The sequence below is a fragment of the Nilaparvata lugens genome, chromosome X (assembly GCF_014356525.2).
Source record: "Nilaparvata lugens isolate BPH chromosome X, ASM1435652v1, whole genome shotgun sequence".
NCBI lineage: Eukaryota > Metazoa > Arthropoda > Insecta > Hemiptera > Delphacidae > Nilaparvata > Nilaparvata lugens.
Genome location: NC_052518.1, coordinates 59,137,404 through 59,155,083, shown reverse-complemented (window position 1 = coordinate 59,155,083; position 17,680 = coordinate 59,137,404). Strand labels below are relative to the sequence as shown.

The following is a 17,680-nucleotide window of genomic DNA, read 5'->3' as shown; positions in this document are numbered from 1 at the left end:
TAAGTACTTGTTTTTGAGAAAAGTCTTTTCAAAAATGAAAGATGTTGAATTTCATATAAACAGCAATTGTGAATCTATACCTCACCCAAACAAAATATCACAATATTCTTTAGTAATATTCGATGACTTCAAACTTAATCATGTAACCTACCTCAAATAAGAGAATATTTTACTATGGGACGACATCGTAATATTGACACTGCATATTTAATTCAGAGTTATGGAGCTACACAGAAACATTTCACTAGGGACAATGCAAATATGATTATAATCTTCAAGATAGATTTATTGAGTCTGAAATTAATTCACAGAGATCATGTTGGAGGAGATATTTCTTATAAAGATTTCGTTAAACTTTGTCATAAAGTTTGGAATCGTGAACCTCATAATTTTGTAACTATTATGACCGAGTGTGGAATTAATAGCGGCAAGTAGCGAGATTCATTCGATACGTTTCTTACCGTTCAGTAGAGATTAATTCTTTGTGCAGTCATGTTGACTAAAACACGCAGCAGGAAGCTGAATAGAAAGAACGTTTGTTTAATCGAAAAGATTAAGAAATTGAGAAAAGTAATCAGCGACAAGCATGAGAGCTCAGTTAATTTTGAAAAACGATTGGAGGTATACAATAGGAAAACGCTCTCACTGTTGATAGAGCCCATAATTGAACTGGGAAAAAACAAATCTAGTTCTCACTCTGGTGTAATAAAGGAAGAGGCAAAAGAGGAGAGTATGGAGATTGGTGATGAACAGTCAAGTTATGATAAAAGCTATGAGAGTTCAACAGACAATCTTTTAAGCTCAACTAAATTTGAAAACAGTTTACTTGGTTCTAGTGAAAACGATGATGTGCTGTCACAATATCTAAAAACGTTTCATGCGGAAAAATAGAATAATTCAATTAGTTATGGAATTTCATACAATAATAAAGATGACGTGTATTATATTGGAAATCAGCAAGTAATATTCGACGATGGTTATTTAGATATTAATAATGAAAGATTTCGTTCAACATATGGTCCACTTGAGTTATTATTCAGTTCAAGACCGAATTTGAATCTTTATAATCAGAGAGATCTGGATAAGTATAAAGAAATCTTAACACTTACAGGCATACATTTAGATCGAAGAGGGTATGTTAAACGAAATCAGGGAATTAAATTGCAAATGATTCAGAAGTTATTTCCCAGTAAAAAAATTAGTAAAAAGAAGGGATGAGGTTTATTGAAATTTGCAAAAAATAATTCTCATGATAGAATTTATCAATACTTTGATAATTTTGATGAATTAGTGGAAAGATTAAATTCACTCTATTCCTCAAAAGCTTCTGGCAACACTGGACATGATGTTGAGATCGCGTCTATAATTGAAGAGCTAAAAGAAGCAAAACTAATTGTTTAGTGTTACGATGACTCTGCATCGATTCGGTCGAATTGATACACCTAGTGCTGGGGTTGCTGTTGCTAATCTTACGTGTGATATTGACTCGATAACGCAGAAAATAATCGAATCGATGAATCAACAAGGAATCAGCGAAGCTGTGAAATTTTATTTAGATTTGCAAATAACCAAACTCGTTTCGGAAAATACTAAGAGTATTGGAGTGAGCATAATTGAAAGAGAACATATTCTAAGTACATTACAAAATTTTAGTGCTAATATTGATAAAGCTATTGCAGAGAGAACTCTAACTTTAGAATCTGCTCTAGGAGAAGTGAAAACTTTAACAGACAGCTTTTCATCCCAGTTGGTGAGTATTAACAACGATAAAGTTGATAAAGCTTATTTAGATGAGAAATTAGAAGCCATATCAGATAAAATTAAGAATTTGGAGGTGCTGGACAGAAACTATCTCAATACTATATTAAAACAGCTTAGTACAGAAATTTTTACTAAAGTAAATGAAACACAGCCATCGCCAATTGATAAGCAATATTTAGAATCTACTTTGCAGAAATTGACTAGTTCTTCATTAACAAAGGAAGAGTTTGAAAAACGATTATCTGAAATGGCGAGTGCAATAAAAGCTAATATTAGGAACAGTATTGAACAATTCATTACAAAAGATGCCATTGCTATTCTGATTAATCAAATTGCAGAAAAGTATGCAACTAAAAATGATATTGGAGATTTTATTAAGAAAAACGAGATGGAAGTCATTGTGAAAAGCGTTCGTGATGAAATAGCTGAGGGAATTAAAAATTCGGAAGAGGTCACTGTCATGAGACTTCAGTGTTCGGCTCCATTCATAGATTATCTTAATTTATTCATACACAGGATAGCACATGATATCGTGTCTTCATATATACCCGGGTTTCTTTTCATATGAACTGGATAGAGGCTAAAGAACACAACCTTACAGAAAATCAGGTAGCCGAAATAATTACAACTAAAATGGGGTTAGCACAGTACAAAGGGGTCGTATTAACTCCGAAAACATAAAATCTCAAAAAGACTGGTAAGTGGTGTAACACGTAGCTGCAAAGATCAGAGTGCAGATCATGGTTTCACTTTAATCTGGCAGTAGAGTTCACTCGATCAAAGGAGAGTTTAGAAAGGTGTTGTTTGAATTCTCCTTCTCTAGCCTTTTGTAACGCAAAGATCGCTGCGCAGAGAGAAGCATATGGTTTCACTTTAATCTGACAGTATAGGAACGGTCGATCAAAATGGAACTTAGTTAGTCGTTGTCTGTATTCTTGCTTCACTCGCCTTTCGTAATGGAGAATAGCAAAAAAGGAATTTAGAAGGAAGGGTGCCAGTAAGAGATGGAGTAAGTAAAAGAAGGAGAGAGCTGTGCCATCTGGCTAGACAGGTGAGTTGCGCAATCTCCGACTGCTGCTTGTGAGAGACAGAGAAACGAGGGGCGTATTGCAATTTCTCTCTCTAAAACCTTGAGCCGAGCGCTGGCTTGCGCTACCCATTAAGTGTTTGTCATCATCATGATAAGGAAAGTGGGGGAGCGTAGCACGTGTTCTTATCGTATCCATTAAGTTAATACCATCAACATGTTGATAAGGAAAGTGGGGGGCGTAGCACGCAATGTACTTTCATTAAGGACACAAAGACACACACTTGTCACTTACCTCTAATCACTCAAGCTAATAAGATCAAAAATGAGTGGGAATTTTGATTGTACAAGTTTCAATGAATTCTCAATTGAAGCAGACCCGCAAGCCAATTGGGGTTTCGACTGTTTTCCTTTTGATTGGTTTGCAGTAACAAAGACAGCATAGATGTAAAGTGAAGGATTCACTTCAATCTGTCAGTATAGATGTAGAGTGAAGGATTCACTAGTACAGTATAGCAAAAAGGATTCACTTCAATCTGTCACCAAGGGAATTTTTCCCTCTTAAAGGGATTTTTTCCCCTCATCTAGCATTCACTTTAATTTGACAGTATAAGTTATTAGATGTAGAAATATGGATTCACTTTAATTTGACAGCATTAGATTATTAGATGTAGTAATATGGATTCACTTTAATTTGACAGTAGAGAATTTGAGAATGGATTCACTTTAATCTGTCAGTAGAGAATTTTTCCCTCGAAGGGAAATTATTTTTTCCCTCACTCCCCTCACAGGGAAATTATATTTTCCCTCACTCCCCTCACAGGGAAATGATTTTTTCCCTCACTGAGAGAGAGAGAGAGATCACTCTCTCCTTCTTCATCCCCCTCGTCCTCACTGAGGGGAGGGGAAGATTAGATTAGATTAGATAAGATAAGATTAGATTTGATAAGATAAGATTAGATTAGATAAGATAAGATAAGAGAGAGAGAGGGTGAGGGAGAGGGAGAAGGAGAAGGAGAGGGAGAGAGTGAGAGAGAGTGATGGGGGAAATCTATTTTTAGAACACCCCCCACCCTGCGGGCGAGGGGAAGGGGAGGCGGGATGTTCGAGGGTTGAGAGGGGGGAGGGGATTTCGAGCAAAAAAGCTTCCCAGTTCTCTTAGTTTGTATCTACTACATATCTTAAAAATTATTGTAGCTACAGGTCTGGAAACGGTTTTATTGAATTTTTCAGTTCATTTTACATAAAGTACGCTGAATTGTACATCTTAATTAACAGCCAACAAATATCCGTAGGGATCGGTTCAGCAGAGGCACAGAAATTCAGACGAAATCTTCCACCCTCTATCACTTGGTAACTAAGCATTTTCGGACCTATGTTAATTATAACTTTTTCATTTTTTTGATGTGAGGAATCACGCCCTGATTTATGGGCACCTTTTTTCAGAACATTCTGTAAACTGATTATATTTTGTCCTCTCTCAGGTCAAGATCCCTTTACTCATGAACTCTTTCTGCGTATAACGTTCAAAAGGGAGTGGATAATGTAAGAACTATTGTTTACAGGAAAACTGAGCCCAAAACCGGTCGCCTTCAGTCAACTGAAGGCGGTCACGCACCGCTTGTGCGTGCGTGTGAGGGTCTGTCACCTCCATTTTTCAGTGGCTTGCAAACGATAAATTCCTTCGCTAGATTCCAATTAAAAACCGTACGGATGTGAAGATTTTTATGAAAACATTGATTTCAACAGAATCATCAAAACTAATTCATGTTGCAAGATAAATTTCCAAAGTATTCATCAAAAACGCCAGGAAAAAATCATAAAAGTTTCCCACTTAATAGAGCAATATAAATGTTTTCTCAAGAAATATTAATTTTTCACCTCGCAACTTGAATAGAGAATTAACAAACCTTCGAAATGAGATATTGACCGGAACGTTCGGATGAAAATCAACCGAGTTATATGGAATCCCAATTAACATTACGATTATGGAGATAGCAATTCGACATGGTTCCCCTCCTGCAGAGTCTTGAAAATATGTATCAGTAGTTAACGTTATCCTTGACGAGGCAATGAATAGAGTGGCAAATGTGACCCCAAAATGTAATGATTTATGATATACGATAATAATTGAAATAATGGGAAAACATAACTTGGAAGTACTGTGATTGAACCAGGGATAAATATTAAATAAGCCAGTTACACAAACACATCGATTTTTTGCCGTTCTTATAATTCTACCAGATTGAATGGACAACATCATGCCTTTATCAAGCTATGTTCAATCTAATAGAATTTATGGGGACGGCAAAAAATTGGACGAGTAGAAATCGATGTGTGTGTAATAATCTTCTAACACTGTAAGTCTGTAACTGGAAATAGTAAAATTCAGGACCTGAATGGATGCAGTCTTGTGAACGAAATATGTGAGTAATAGTTGATGGAAATCTTGTAAATAAATGTAATCATCAGTAAAACTAGTAGCTTGCGAAATTTTAAAACTTATAACCTTCTCTAAACTCAGACCACTATCATAATAAACTCGTAAATCAAAATCGAATATAGGTATAATACAACCACCTATCAAATACCGAGAGAAACAAAAATGTTTTTCCATCAGGAACCATAAAAATAGCTGAAAACCATTACCAGGTAGCGCGCCAAATTCAAAATCCGAGAGATCTGATCAGCTTCCTGTTTAAGTGAATTAACTGATAAACTACAAACTTCCAGAATATCAATTTACAAAGGTTCCGATTGAGAATATGATTCAAAATTGGTTTCCATGATCGGGGATTGGTATGGATTAGAGGGATCAAATTGAATTGTATGGAATAATCTGAGGAATCAATTCGAAGAAAGTTGCGTGAACAATAAGAACAGCAAATGATAACAAAAGCCATACTCCCAGTCAATTCAATCTTTGCAATTACATATTTGAGAATCGTAATTCTAGACTAATATGTGGTTCTTAAAGGCTGGGAATGAGCTTGTACAATTATTATTGAAATCCCACACAAGACAATATGGTTTGTTCATTAAGCAACATGGAGGAGGAAGTAGAGTTCACTTCATTTCAGGTGCTTAATTCTTAGCAAATACAGGCGAAATTGTTTTGACAAGACATGTCTTTTGCGGCCGGAGTTAAAAATCCTTTCAAATTTGGATGAATGACATTAGGCCTCGTACCAGAGAAAACTCCTATAATTATTGTATTCTGTGCTCGTACGTAGTACAAGTTGATGTTGGTGTTACATGGAAATATCAAAATTCATCTTTTAAATACAAGAATTGCCTTCGGTCTTCTCTCTTTTCGAAGTTGATCGATATTATTTATTTATTTTGAGATCTCACAACACCAATTTTGAGATCTTTAGGTTATATTTCCCAAGTCTTTTTTAGTATCAGTATTCTGTACTTTCTTTGATATCGTAGCAAGAGACATAAGTATTATACTTTCCATTACAACTAATATACATGTGGGAAACTGATCATAATATTCGAGAATACTTTGCATCATGTAGGTTTCTCTTTTTATTCTCAGATTGTAGACATCGAAGGCTCGATATTCTTAAGAATACAGAACGATTTTCAATATTAAAGCATGGAACAAAGTTTTTTCTCAGGAATACTTCATTCATAATCGGTCCGATTATTCAATTATGCATAAAATATAATTTGTTTGATTTGAATTTCCAACTTTGTCTTGAAGTTGAATGAGCTTAGAGTTGATAGTTCAAGTAATCTCTGGTTTTCTACTTCATCAGTAAATGCACAAAACGCTACTTTTTTGGCTTATCTTTGTAATCAATCTTGATTACCAGCTTAAAATTTAAAAATATTTTTATATTTAATATTATGCTCATATGATCGATTTTTTGTCTTGTGATTTAGATACTGTAGCCGATTGAGCTATAGACAAACTGTAAAGCTCATCTTATTAGTGAATAAAGGTATATGAAAGGGATCATAGAACATGAAAAGGATCTTGACTCTTGAACTTTGAAATAATTAACACAGATCACCAGACTACATTGCCCTCGCTTTTTTCTTTTTGGTCGTCAGGGTTTATCACCCTGCACACCGCCCTTTCCATACCTTCCAACACCTCTACATCAACCATTCTTTCCTTATGTTTTCGACTGCATGCTTTGCCCACAATATCAGTACCGTTCGGTTCTCTCCTTTTGTAATGGCAGGCCATTGTCCACTGTCCACTCCCTGTTCAACAACCACTCCTTCTCTGTCTAACATCACTCACTCTCTCACATACTTCCTCCCTTATTTTCACTACACGTTGTCGAAATCAAAGCGTTTTGCCGCGTTTTTGGATTTTGGTCTACTCATCTACGGTACTCTAGTCTCTGTGTTTCAGTCGAAAAGGATGCAACAACATGCACCACATTTCGCATGTAAGTGAAAAGTTCCAGTTCTCTTTACAGTGCTTCAGTCGTTTATTAGTTTTAAAATAATGTGAATATTTGATCTTCTATCAAAAAATGTAAGTACATAATATTACTCTAGAACTCTAGGTACAGTTTCGAATACGATAATATATTCATGCTTATGCTACTATATACTGACAGTTCTGAATATGGATGTGCAAGAGGATGTGTTCCAATTATGTATTAATATCTTATAAATAAATTTCAGCCAATGACATGATTTTACAATTATGAATATAACAGCAAATTCAATTTAATTATTACCTTACGGTACCGTATGTAGTTTCGACTATGGAAAAAAGAAATAATTTAGCTATTTCAGAAATATTCAACCTCAAATTTTATTGAAATGATATGAAATGTTATTTATTTACATTTAACAATTATCAATATATTAACTCAATTCATTTCAAATTATACTTAGCATCTGTTATATTGTTCACTTATTAAGGTTCCACTTCATTATTATGTTTTTGGGCCTATTGGACCTAAGATATGCAATATATTGATAGGCTCAATATTATAAATCGAATAAGTTGTTAACATCCATGATGACAACAAAAAATATTCCTGACCATATGAAAGTGGAAAATTCAAACTGTTTCTATAACGTGTAATTTGTGATTAATATGATTTATGCTACCACTGTACATGTTTTCCATATCTACTTCTAAATCATGATATCCTGTTATCCTCATAAAGGACGAAGGAAAGAGTCAATTTTATTGACAACCGAATAACTTTGATCTGTAGAATGGTCTCAAAGATATGCTGATTTCAAATTTTGAAGTAGTTTAGTCAAAGAGTTCGGTACAGTAGCTGTTATCACGAGTAACATATCGTGCTAATGCTAAAATCCTAGAGTCCAAATTAAGAACTCGCTACACTTGTTCAATGAATGAGGTAGAAAATAATCCAGATAAAACCTTCCTAACAACAATCCAGCATACATATTTATATATCGTACCTCTTCTCACATGTGAAAAGCTACAAAACGTTGAGGTACCGACGCTTCTTATTCAACTGTTTATTATCATTGACTGAATTCAATATGCATAAGTAGAGGATGGAGTAGATGTAACAACAATAAGCCTACAAAAAGTAGATGAATAATATTTCTACCTGCAATATTGATACCTGTAAGGTATCTAAATTTGTTCTATTGTTGTCAAATTTTCATTTGCAGGGAAATGTTTGCGATTGGCAATGTATGGAGAATGATTATAATGATGCTACAGAGTAATACGGTATGGAAAAAAGAGATGAGCAAAAAAGTGGAAGCATACATTAATTATTCATAATGCATATCTCAGCAACAACAAAGAATTTAATTGCTAGAAGAAAACTCAGGACACATTGGATCAAATGTGAATAAAACTTTCAAAGGTAAGATACACCTTATAATTAGGTAAGATAATTGTAATTACCTACCATCTCATCATTTTGCGCAAATACTTTTAAATTAAATTTCACACTCCTCAACTCACTCACTCAGTGGCAAGTAATGCTGTTTTAGAAACACCATCTACTTGGCGTTATACATTATATTATTTCAGAATCATCACAATAATAACTTTAATCCACAATGACAACCGAATTCCTTTTACGGAAGTTCTGTTATCAAGTCAATATCAATATGACATTAGATTTTCTTAAAATAGTTTAATCATTAGAACTCATGAACTAGAAGTTCAAGTAGTAAATCATAGTGAACATGAATTATCAATCATGAATTATTAATTATATTATTAATACAGTAGTAAAGTGATGAATTCGGTACTCTTATCTGTACCGGTATAACATTTTTCCAAAGAAAGATCTTCAATACGTATATTATTCTTGAAAAAATTACATTAAGGAAATTAATTTATCAGTGTTCATTTCATTTTTTTCTTCTCTGTCTCCTTTTTTGACTCGCGCTTGGCGCTCGGTAACCTCCTGTGTGGTGCTGTGATGTAGGCCTACGTGTAGCTCGCTCCAGTTGGAGGGGCTGCCAGAATAGTTTGATGAAGAGACGCTGCATACTTTCTAATTTCTCTGTATCCTCCGCTCATACATAAATTATTTTTCCTCCATTATTTTTACCTTTTCTCTATTTAAATTTCTATTGAATCTTCATTCCAATTTTTCTTTTCCAATTTCAATTTTTCTGCATACCCCACTTCCACACTGGTAAAGAATTCTTTATAATTATTTTTATTCCAGTTCTACCCTTTTTCTTCCATTTCTAATGAAAAGTTCTGTTATTACATTCAGTTTGAATTCAGCTTCCATAAAAGTAGCCCAATTAACACTAACTGTAACTATATTTTCATAAATTAATACTTGACATTATTTCATTTTATTAAAACGTTGTAATCCATTATAAGTATACCCCTTAAACATTTCTTAGCTTAAACTTATTTAATACCAATTCTTTTGTAATAAGATATCAATAATTAGTTCATGAAAGATGTGCTATTTTCCATATTGCTTGTCTGGGGTTTTTCTCACTCATTCCATTAATATTTGTATATATATCTGTAAGTATCTGTATTATGATTCTTTCCAATCCTAAAATCTAATCTCATCCTTCCAGGTGTCTGCCAAAGAAATTTCTAAAATATGGTCAATGAGTCTGTCATTGAAGAAGAAGTTAACGATTGGCTCCTGCAACCAAAATTTAGAAGAGCGCGCAGGTAAAAAAAGTCTTAATATGGTTCATTATGATTTAATTGTATCTCTGTAAATGAGAATGGAATATAGTTTACCAAGCAATAGTCAAGTGAATGCTATCTAAATTCGGGGTTGCGTTCTGTAATGACTTATGGATGTTTTACATCCATTAATTGCACATACCATTATGTAATTTATCACATTACATATAGGCTATAGCCTACATAATATGCCCTGTAATATATTATATTACTCAATATATTTTTCAACGAATCAACTAATACTTGTCGTGTTAATAAAGAGAAACAAATAAATAGATAGTCAATAATAGTTAATATCAGGTCGAATTCACCGAGATAACTTTTATTCAAGCTTTAAAGCCTCTACTATATATATTATATACCTCGGGAGTTGCCTACCTTATTTGCAAAAAATACTTGTTTTGTTGTGTGAAATAATTATTCAAGTATTCGTAATTCACTATTTTGGATACGGTATATTTTTCCTTTTTCTATTTGTTTATTCAAATTTATATTGCATCTTTGTATCTTGTGAAGCAATAAAAATGTATTATTATTATTAAAGAGGGCAATGAAGAACAATTTTGTGTAATAAATAAAATGAAAGTTCATATATTGCATAGTTATTGATATACTTCAATCAACACATAAGGCTATAACAATTAACAGTAGGCTATACTTAAATCATAATTTCTCAAGATTAGACTTAGTCAACGAAATATTATTTGGTCATAATTTTATAGAACAAATGCCAATTTTTACATGAAAAATGCCCATTCAAATTGACGAATCGGATATTTCTAATGATTTGATATTCTATTCTTTTGTTCTATTGATTTGAAAATACAGAGTCGTCATTAAAATATTCTAGTGGTATTATCTAGAGGTGAAAAATTACATTTTTAGGAGAGCAACTGAGATAATTCAATACGACGAGCTCTTATGACAATAACTTTGTATTTATAACAGATAAGTGGAGTAAACATATTATTTCCAAATTTAAATGACATTCTTCATAATAATTATTGATTGATTGATTGATAATGCACATAACTAAGTTTCTCAAGCTTCCAATTTTGTTATCTGTTGAACTTGATCTGCTGTAGGCCTACATGCAAATGCTTCCGTTTTTTACTAATTTTTGTACCTGAAGTTATACAGTAAAGATGAAATTAAAATTAAGTTGATTTAATTTTTGTTCACAGACATGGAGAAAAGAAGAAACATCTCGCTGTATGCTGAAGTCGATGAAGACGAGACAGTAGAGGATTTTGGAGCTTCAGCCATGAAGTGCAAGCACAGTGTCTAAACACTTTTTGAGCCTGATCATAATTTTATATTAAGAAAATTTAATTCCAATCCAGTAATATACTGTATAAGATGTGAATGCGTTCAAGTAAAGGATTTATTAATTAATTTTGAAGTCATGTAATTTTTCACATCCAGCTGAATATCCTTTTTATTCTAGAAAGTAGATTATAATTTTTGTCACATAAAATTGTAGATATATTTTCCATCACATATTCAAAGTGGATTATCATAGCTTTTGATGACTTGGGTTATCATGAAATTGGATTATCCTGCAGTTATGCGGACTGATCTTAATCAGACTGATATGGTAGTTATTTTATAATGCTTGGAAACGACTTTCAAATAATATGGTACCGGTACTGATACATGGAATGAACAATACGGTAGGTACTGACTCTAAAGGACTTATTCCATCAATTGACAGTGCTTTTCAAATGGTTTCAACTGGTTTACACATGAAATTTTGCCCACTTAAAGCATTGTAATTCATTAGAAATGAATTCGAATGTGATTTTATTATACCATGAAATGCTATTTAGAGTGATTTTAGAGTGAGTAGCCTACATTTTGAAAGATTCTTGAGAACATTTTTCAATAATATAAGTGATACAAAATTATTTTCAAGTGGTTGAAAAATCCAAATTTTGCCCATTCACAGAACTTTTGATCATTGTAAAGTAATTCAAACATGATTTGGAAGTATGTGTATTCTACTTTGAAATGCTTTGAGAGATTTGAAAAGTACATAAGTCAATGATTTTGAATGATTCTTAAGAACTTATTCAATCATTTGAAAGTGATTTCAAATGATTTCCAAATAATTTAAAAGTGATTTGAATCTATACTTTGAAATGCTTTAAAGTGATTTGAAAAGTACATAAATCGATGATTCTAAATGATTCTGAAGAACTTATTCAATGATTTGAAAGTGATTTCAAATGATTTTCAAGTAGTTTATAAATCACAATTTTGCCCACTTAAAGCATTGTAAATCATTGTACAATCATTTAAAAGTGATTCGAATCTACTTTGAAATGCTTTAAAGTGATTTAAAAAGTACATGGATCGATGATTCCAAATGATTCTAAAGAACTTATTCAATCATTTGAAAGTAATTTATAAATCACAATTTTGCCCACTAAAAGCATTGTAAATCATTGTACAATCATTTAAAAGTAATCTAAAAGTGATTTAAATCTACTTTGAAATGCTTTAAAGTGATTTAAAAAGTACATGGATCGATGATTCCAAATGATTCTGAAGAACTTATTCAATCATTTGAAAGTAGTTTATAAATCACAATTTTGCCCACTTAAAGCATTGTAAATCATTGTACAATCATTTAAAAGTAATTTAAAAGTGATTTAAATCTACTTTGAAATGCTTTGAAGTGATTTGAAAAGTACATGAATCGATGATTCTAAATGATTCTGAAGAACTTATTCAATCATTTGAAAGTGATTTCAAATGATTTTCAAGTAGTTTATAAATCACAATTTTGCCCACTTAATGATTGTAAATCATTGTACAATCATTTAAAAGTGCTTGAAAGTGATTTAAAATTACATTTCAAAGTACTTTAAACTGATTATTTTGCTGCTTGGGTAAGTTGATTGTAAATCATTGTACAATCATTTAAAAGTGCTTGAAAGTGATTTAAAATTACATTTCAAAGTACTTTAAACTGATTATTTTGCTGCTTGGGTAAGTTGATTTGAACCAGCTGTAGATAATGGTTTCTTTGAAGACCTATACAAATAATAACCACCTCCCTATCATTGAGAATCTGGAAAATGTTGGAAAAAAATATTCACCTCATGAAAGAGAGTTGTTCATATTGCATTCATCAATTATTGAAGGGTTACAGAATAGTTTAATTTCTTTTTAATTTAGCTGAGCTTATATTAATCCCAAAATGGAAAAAGCAAAGATTATGGAATTCTGTGTGATTCAACGTATATCGCATATTTCCTGGACAATCAACAACACTATGAACGCATTAAATTCATCTCTGAAAGACTGATTCAACCTATCTATTTTTTGTTTTCAATTCAAAACTTCACTGATAGAGTGATAGATATTACTACCAATTGATTGAAAGAATATTATGTTTTGGGAATAATAAAATCTGCATGACTAAGCACATGGAAAGTCCATATTTAAATGTAAATTAATAAATTTATTGTCAGATAAATTTTATGATTCACCAAATAAAGTCAAGTGTCACATGATATACATTGACTTTTTGGCGGTACGAAATTCGCCGGGCAAGCTAGTTCAAATATATTTATAAAAAAATTGTTAATGATTGGTTAAAGGAGATTTTGAGAACGAATATAGAAGAGATAATTCATTCATTGTATAGATAAAGCAATTGACGTGTAATGATGATTCAAGTTTAACTCTAAATCTTTAAATCTTTCCCGATATTAATAATATCTGGTTTACCCAAGAATCTGATAGATGCAGTTACAAGAACAATCCATCGTTAGCCAATAATCGTCAAGACCCTCTTCCACACACAGGCTTTGCCTTTGTGGAGATTTTTCATAAAGTCTATTGAAAAAATAGTGTTGTATTTTCTGTAACAACGATATACTGCTGTTACATTTAGTTATTACGATAAATTAATTATTCAATTCCAACTGTAAGTTTCATTTATGATTATTTGTTTGCAGAAGATGTAACGCTAGTAGAGGGATTCTGGGATCACTGGGAAGCTTTTTTGCTCCAAAACCCCCTCCCCCCTCTCACCCCTCGTCCATCCCGCAACCCCTTCCCCCCGCCAGCAGGGTGGAGGGTGTTCTAAAAATAGATTTCCCCTTCCCCCTGCCCAGTGGAGGTGAGGGGGATGAAAAGAGAGAGATATATCTTTCTCTCTCTCTCTTTCTAAAAATAGATTTCCCCTTCCCCTTGTCCAGTGGTGGTGAGGGGGTTGAAAAGAGAGAGATATATCTCTTTCTCTCTTTCTCTCTCTCTCCCCTTCCCCTTGCCCAGGTGAGGGAAAAAAATTTTTCCCTTTTTGGAGGAAAAATTCCCTCTCTATACTGACAGATTAAAGTGAATCCATATTTCTACATCTAATGCTATACTGTCAAATTGAAGTGAATGCTAGATGAGGGAAAAAAATCTCTTTGAGAGGGAAAAATTCCCTTGGTGACAGATTAAAGTGAATCCATATTGCTATACTGTCAAATTAAAGTGAATCCATATTTCTACATCTAATGCTATACTGACAGATTGAAGTGAATCCATATTGCTAAACTGACAGATTGAAGTGAATTAAGAAATTCTCTCTCTCTCACTGACAGATTGAAGTGAATCCATATTGCAATACTGACAGATTGAAGTGAATTGAGAAATTCTCTCTCTCCCAGTATAGATGAGGGGGAATAATTTCCCTTTGAGGGGGAAAAAATTCTCTACTGACAAATTAAAGTGAATCCATATTACTCTATACTAGCGAATCCAGAGTGAGGTCAATGACTCTCTCTCTACATCTAATTGAATTGAGAAATTCTCTCTCTCTCACATCTAATGCTATAAATCTCTACAATGATCTAAGTTCTTTTACATTTTTTATCTGCAATATCGTACAAGCATTTCCAAAGTTCATCAGAATTTTTAACAACAGATAATGCTGAATCATTTGTACAATCATAATGTAGATGACCGCTGTCTAGAATATTGAGCAGTTCGAAAATCTCGGATAAAATCGAAAAGTGTACATTTTCTGTTTTTGTTAATGGTAAATCAACATCTTGACATCCTGTTGAAAATTTAATATTCTTCGCAATTGAATCAAATTCATTAAATGAAATTGACATCAAGAGACGAGTTAATTTTTTGAATTTTGAAAAACCATAACACTGCATCCCGCAGATGTTTGACGTGTCTCGAATGAGGGGAATAGAGAAAGATATATCTCTCTTTCTAAATTGATGAGATGCACGTGTTATAGGGGCTCGTGTCTGTATAAAAAAGATCACCCCACACGTGTTGTCTGGTCTAGCTCTAAGCAGCAACTAAACTAAAAATCGTGAATGGGATATTGGAATGAGAAATCATTTGAAGGCAGAAAACGTTTATTTACACATTTCGGCACAACTATTCATAATTTCATCTTCAATTCTAATTAGCTTATCTATACACAAATTATGAGGACGATAATAACATAGATAGTCTCTTATATCATTTAAATTAACCGTGCTTAGAAAAATGTCTTTCAATTGTTTCACCAAACTATAATTTTCAGGAGTTGATTTCCTAATTGCACTTTCACACTCATCATACCAATCAATACAGTTTTTTAACCTCACTTCCAATTCGTTGTCAGCAGCCAACCACTTTCTCGGATCCATGTTGTTGAGCGAATGAAGAAAACTAAGTATAGGCAGGAACTATTATAGAGTAATTAAGTGGTCTTTCTTCATTAATTGACGACAGACAACATGTACGTGCTTTATGCAGTCTCAATGCATGCAGGCAATAAACACATTGTAGATCCTTTCCGTTGAAGAAGAATCCATAACGAGCAAAGTTTCTTTTCTGTGAATTCGTGTACATCGGAGCCATTTTCATACTTTGCATTCGATTGTTTTCGCACAAGAAATTATTTGTTTGATACATATTTTTAAACAACAAAGAATTATAATGTTGGGCAGAGAATAAAGCACAGCGGGAATGTGGTCTATTTTTATGAATGTTACACGCAGCATAACACCATGAACTAGTGAAAAAGCTGAAATCAGGTTTTGGAAAATCCTCTGGTATACATTGAATGTTGCTATGCAATCTTCTTAAAAACTTTGCTTTCTCAGTTCCTTTTGTGAAAATTTTCTCATAACCTGCAAGGTAATCACGTATTAATGACTCACTGTATTCTAAATCTCCATCTTCCCATTTTATTTTATGATAGTGAGGTTCTAACCATGTTACATCGTTATACAATTTTGCACTCAATTCTGTCTTTGCAAATGGTGATTTGAAATGTAACACAATATAATTATTAAACTGATCAATTATGGCAAGTTCTTCCACAATAATTTGATTACAATCTTGTTTAAACCAGTGAAGATCAACCGTAGCAATTTTTGTAGACGTCTGCTTGTCCACTTCTTTATCTTCGACGGCGGGCTCCTCGAATCCTTCGTTTTTCCCCTCCTCTTCTCGTTTCTCCTCCTCCTCCTCCACCAGCAGCAGCTTCGGTGTACTGCACCTTCCTTCATAATAGAAACTATCAAGATCGCACTGAATACCAATAGAGCGAGTTTGTGGCTTGTCCAAAATATCAGAACACAAAGAATAGGACATTTTAGATGTTCAAAGGTGAAACTGATAATGAACCAAATTTGTCAGAGTGCACACCTTATATAATATTGCAGGCGGTGCGCTCTATCAATAAAATTACTGAACTTCTTTCACCATGCTCGTGAGAGGTGTGTACTCCATCACACGATCGCTAATTAAGACACAATACGCGGAAATATTTGCAGGTACTGCACTATTAAATTCCATTTCAATACGAACATCTGTCAATGATTTCAAATGACTTGGTTGGTGTGAGCAATCTACAACAATCAGCGGTGTTGATTCACAAAACATTTTAAAGTCAATTTCTGTTCCGAGTTCGCTATTGATTGAATGATTATAATACGAGGGCGCAAAATCCAGGAACATCCGGTATAAAACTTCCTTCTTACCTAGCAGATTTTCATATGGATAATACTCACTGTTCAAATATACTTTGACATTGTAAATACCACAGCTATCGAAATTAGATATTGATTTTTTAATTTTATTCTTATGATCAGTTTGAAATGCAATTATAACATATTTTGGACTATCAAAACTCGATGTGGTACGAACTGCCCAAGAATGGTTAAGTGAATTTTGCAAATTTGGTAATTCACAAATTTCCCAATGCCGGAAACCTAATTTCAGTGGAGTGTCAGCATCGAGCAGTCTCAAAAATTTCAGTCTTACATGATCTTCTAAAGTTATGTAGGGCATTCTCCATTGCAGTTTTGTAATTTTCACACTAACGTCTGTTCCACTTGTAGACTCAACACAATTTAGATCTGTTGGTGACCTCAATAAGACGAGTTCCTGTTTCAAATTTAAAATTATTCTTTGAAAATCTTCAAAAAACGGGAGGATTAATTTCAGTGGTACACAGAAAGTGAATTTATTATCCGATAGCTCATATCCTGCTCTGTCAAAACCAGCCAAGTGATATGTGTTTTTATCGAGAGTATTCTTCACTAGAATAGCTTCAATTGTGGATGTTAATCCAATCAATCTTGATTTAGAAATTTGCTGACCTGCTAATTCATATCGTATTTCGTCAAAAAGGTTGCCGATTATGTTACTGCTTAATTTATAGTCTGCTGCAACTGGTGCATCGGCTGGGTCTGTTCCCGGTTTTGTACAGTTAACTGTTCCCTCAATCAATATGAATG

General features: G+C 33.2%; 2 long non-coding RNA genes across 3 annotated transcripts in view; one reads left to right on the top strand and one right to left on the bottom strand.

Moving 5' to 3' along the window:
- The window catches only part of LOC120355081, a 60,919-nt gene that overhangs the window by 19,444 nt on the left and 23,795 nt on the right, over window positions 1–17,680 (bottom strand). The window lies entirely within an intron of this gene.
- Window positions 5,831–11,324, top strand: LOC120355077. 2 transcript variants are annotated; one of them, XR_005573417.1, is made up of 4 exons: window positions 5,831–7,200; window positions 8,420–8,619; window positions 9,812–9,911; window positions 11,114–11,324. It is a non-coding gene; the product is annotated as an uncharacterized LOC120355077 (long non-coding RNA). The 2 variants fall into 2 exon arrangements; XR_005573416.1 differs by having other exon boundaries at window positions 5,831–7,289.